This window comes from Lolium rigidum, chromosome 4, assembly GCF_022539505.1.
Source record: "Lolium rigidum isolate FL_2022 chromosome 4, APGP_CSIRO_Lrig_0.1, whole genome shotgun sequence".
In the NCBI taxonomy this organism is placed as follows: domain Eukaryota; kingdom Viridiplantae; phylum Streptophyta; class Magnoliopsida; order Poales; family Poaceae; genus Lolium; species Lolium rigidum.
The window spans coordinates 43,996,232-44,001,042 of record NC_061511.1 but is presented as its reverse complement, the minus strand read 5'-3'; the positions used below and the strand labels follow the sequence as shown (position 1 = coordinate 44,001,042).

At 48.5% G+C, this 4,811-nt stretch overlaps 1 pseudogene; it reads right to left on the bottom strand.

Moving 5' to 3' along the window:
- Positions 1 to 896: 896 nt before the first annotated feature.
- Positions 897 to 4,180, bottom strand: LOC124708873 (annotated as a pseudogene).
- Positions 4,181 to 4,811: the final 631 nt, after the last annotated feature.

Sequence of the window (4,811 nt, the reverse complement as noted above, 5' to 3'; positions counted from 1 at the left end):
TCTTCCCGCCATTTCTTCCCTGTCTTCCCGCCTCTTTCTTCCCGCCACTTTCTTCCCGCCTCCTGTCTTCCCGCTCCCATTTTTCCCCCATTTCTCACTACATATATGTAGCCCGGCTTGGCCAGCATTATCACATCTCTACAATCTCTCATCACTCTCTCATGGCTTCCACCGCACCCACTCTAACCTACCAGCAGGTGGAGGAGCTTTGCGCCTCGAACTACCCTTGTCCACCGGGCTACCGCGTCCCCACCGGCTGGAGCCTAAGCGCCGGCGGCGTGCCGGTCCCTCCCGTCCCTCAGGGTAGTGCGCGCCGGGCGGCCATCACGAACCACTACTACCTCGACCTCACGCCGGAGCAGCGGATGAATCCCCGCTGGCATCCCGATAACCAGCATACTTGGGACGCCTTCTTCATCAATCGGCGTGAGAGGGCGCTCGCTGTGTATGAGGAGGACGGTCCGCCTCCTGGGAACTTCCACGAGGCCGGCCGTCGGCTATGGTGGTACGGCCGGACTCCGCGAGCGTCATGGACTACATCACGGTCGGCGATATCCCCCGCCTGCGCTACCCTCAGTTCGAGCCACGAGCGCCGCCCGACGACAGCGACGACAGCAGCGACGACGACGGCGGCAACTTAGAAGGCGACGACTACCAGTACAATGGCGGTTGCTATGAAGACTACGAGTATGCATATTATACGCCTAGGCAGGAGTATGACTAAATCACTCCAAATTTCATGTATCATCAGTGGTATCTCGAATCATTCGAAAATGGACACCAAACACATCACGGGTAATATAATTCACATGATCCATTCAACAAAGTTTGGTACAATAAATTATTACACATCATTTCTTCCCTTGTGTCCCCGCTTGCTTACGATTGTGCCGTATCCATGGAGCATCCTCATCATTTAACTTAATGCTTGGGTCGGTGTTCACTTTGAAGGGCGGAATTTCAGCAAACATATTATAATCTTCCGACATGTCTGTCTTGTCCTCCACTCCCACGATGTTTCTTTTCCCCGAAAGAACAATGTGGCGCTTTGGATCATCGCATGATGTACTGATCGTTTTCTTATCTTTCCGTTTCCTCGGTTTGCTACTCATGTCCTTCACATAGAAAACCCGAGCGACATCTTTCGCTAGGACGAATGGTTCGTCAAGGTAACCAAGATTGTTGAAATCCACCATTGTCATTCCGTATTGCTGGTCCACCTTTACCCCACCTCCTGTTAGCTTGAACCATTTGCACCGGAACAAAGGGACCTTAAAGGAGGGTCCATAGTCAAGTTCCCATATCTCCTCTATGTAACCATAATATGTGACCTTTTGCCCATTCTCGGTTGCTGCATCAAAGCGGACACCACTGTTTTGGTTGGTGCTCTTTTTATCTTGGGCGATCGTGTAAAATGTATTCCCATTTATCTCGTACCCTTGGAAAGTCGTTATAGTCGAAGATGGTGTCTTGGCCAACATGTACAGACTGATCTACAACATCATTGTCATTCATTAAATGTTTTCTCAACCAACTGCCGAAAGTCTCCATGTGGGCCTTCCTAATCCAGGATTCGAGCTTCCCGGGTTGTCCGAGCGTAAAATATTCTTGTGTTTCTCAAAGTACGGAGCCACCAAGCTGGAATTGGTCAGTACAGTGTGGTGTGCTTCAGTCAGAGAATGGCCGTCCATACATATCGTTGATTTCCTTCCGATCGTGCCTTTTCCACTTAGTCTCCCCTCGTGCCGCGATCGAGGAAGACCAATTGGCTTAAGGTCAGGAACAAAGTCAACACAAAACTCAATTACCTCCTCATTTCCATAGCCCTTGGCGATGCTTCCTTCTGGCCTAGCACGCTTACGAACATATTTCTTTAATACTCCCATGAACCTCTCGAAGGGGAACATATTGTGTAGAAATACAGGACCGAGAATGGAAATCTCTTCGACTAGGTGAACCAGGAGGTGCGTCATAATATTGAAGAAGGATGGCGGGAACACCAACTCGAAACTGACAAGACATTGGATCACATCGTTCTGTAACCGTGGTAGAACTTCTGGATTGATTACCTTCTGAGAGATTGCATTGAGGAATGCACATAGCTTCACAATGGCTACTCGAACATTTTCCAAGCAGGAGCCCCTCAAAGCAATCGGAAGCAATTGCATCATAATCACGTGGCGGTCGTGAGACTTCAGGTTTTGGAACTTTTTCTCCGCCATGTTTATTATTCCCTTTATATTGGACGAGAATCCAGACGGGACCTTCATACCTGCTCAGGCATTCAAAAAAGATGACCTTCTCTTCTTTGGTCGGAGCGTAGTCGGCACGACCTTGAAACCATTCCGGATGCCGGTCATCGGGGTCTTTCAAACGTTGCCGGTCCTGCCGTGCTTCCTTTGTATCATTTGTCTTCCCATACACGCCCAAGAAGCTTAGGAGGTTCACGCAAATATTCTTCGTAACGTGCATCACGTCGATTGCAGAGCGGACTTCTAGGACTTTCCAATATTCTAGCTCCCAGAATATAGATTTCTTCTTCCACATGGCTGCGTGCCCGTCAGCTCCCTTCGGAACTGATTGTCCGCCAGGACCCTTTCCAAAGATGACTTTCAAATCCTTGACCATATCAAATACCTCAGCACCAGTGCGTTCCGCAGGCTTCGGCCGGTGATCTGCCTTACCGTTGTAATGCTTGCCTTTCTTTCTTACTGGATGAATTTTCGGAAGAAATCGACGATGCCCAAGGTACACGTTCTTCTTACAATTTGGCAAATGTACACTTTCAGTCTCATGTAAGCAGTGCGTGCATGCATTGTATCCCTTATTTGACAGTCCCGAAAGGTTACTAAGAGCAGGCCAATCGTTGATGGTTACGAAAAGCAACGCTCGTAGGTCAAATTCCTCTTCTTTGTGCTCATCCACACACGGACACCAGGTCTGCCCCACAGCTGTAAAAGTTCATCAACTAATGGCCTTAGGTACACATCGATGTCGTTGCCGGGTTGCTTCGGACCTTGGATGAGCACCGGCATCATAATGAACTTCCGCTTCATGCACAACCAAGGAGGAAGGTTGTAGATGCATAGAGTCACGGGCCAGGTGCTATGGCTGGAGCTCGCTCGCCAAAAGGATTCATGCCATCTGTACTTAGACCAAATCTTATGTTCCTTGCGTCAGCTGCAAAATCTTTGAACTCTCTGTCGATCTTTCTCCATTGCGTTCCATCTGCGGGGTGTCTCAACTCCCCGTCCGACTTACGGTCCTCTTTGTGCCATCGCAACAACTTGGCATGCTCTTTGTTCCTGAACAGACGTTTCAACCGTGGTATTATAGCAGCATACCACATCACCTTGGCGGGAACCCTCTTCCTGGGTTTCTCGCCCTCAACATCCTCACCAGGGTCATCGCCTCTGATCTTATAACGCAATGCAGTGCATACCGGGCATTCATTCAAATTCTCGTATTCACCGCGGTAGAGGATGCAGTCGTTGATGTATGCATGTATCTTCAGAACCTCTAAACCTAGAGGGCAGACAACCTTCTTTGCTTCGTACGTACTGGCGGGCAACTCGTTATTCTTTGGAAACATATTCTTCAACATTTTCAGCAAGTTTTCAAATGCCGAGTCAGCTACACCTGCCTGTGCCTTCCATTTCAACAAATCCAGTGTGCAGCCCAGCTTTTTCAGACCATCATCGCATCCGGGGTACAGCGACTTTCTGTGATCCTCTAACATGCGATCCAAATTCTCCCTCTCCTTTTCAGTTTCGCAGCGTCTCCGTGCATCAGCAGTGGTCCGACCAAGATCATCAACGGTCTCATCACGTGTCTCTTCTTCACCTTCGGCTTCCCCTTCACCTTCCCCTTCACCTTCAGCATCCTCCATGAAAGTATCACCGAAATGAGCAAGGTAGCTTTCATCGATGAAATCATCCCCTTCTTCATCTTCTTCCATTATAACTCCTCTTTCTCCATGCTTGGTCCAACAATTATAGCTTGGCATGAAACCGTGCCGAAGCAGGTGCAGGTGAACTTCTCTTGAGGAAGAGTAACCCTTCCGATTCTTACAGTCAACACATGGACAGATAACAAAACCCTTCTGCTTGTTCGCATTAGCCACTACGAGGAAATCTTTCAAACCCGTAGTGAACTCGCCGGAGAGTCGGTTACCGTACATCCATTGCCGATTCATCTGCATTATTATAATAGTATAAAATATATAATTAACCATCATGCATTTGTTAAACTAACTAACTATAAACAATAGAAATTAAACAATAAACTACACACATGCATATTTTATCAATGACACATATGAAAGGTTCAACTTGCTAACCGCGATCGAGGAGGAAAAAATAAATGAGGAAGCTCAAGTGTGGCTCCGACACTTCATATCATGTTTGTTTCATGCTCTTGGGGCATTTCATCAAACACTTTGTGTGCATAAGAGGAGCCAAAAGCAAACCTAACACCCCCTTCTGAAGTTTGTGAAGAGAAGTGGCACCAAATGGCTAAGTGAGTGTGCTGAACTAGTATATATAGGGGAGGGCCAACCGCGACTAAAGGCCTTCGGGCACCTTTAGTCGCGGTTGGCCCCCTCACGTGCACCAGCTGGCCACCGAGCGCCCTGGGCCCAGGCCTTTGGTCGCGGTTCGCCTGCCGAACCGCGACTAAAGACTTCATTAGTCGCGGTTCCTACAGTTTCGCGACTAATGGGGCTGGACGGAAGCCTCTTTTTCTACCAGTGATTAAAAGACACCAAGCAAACACTAATCAGAGACTCGCATGCCTCTACCGACCCTGAATCG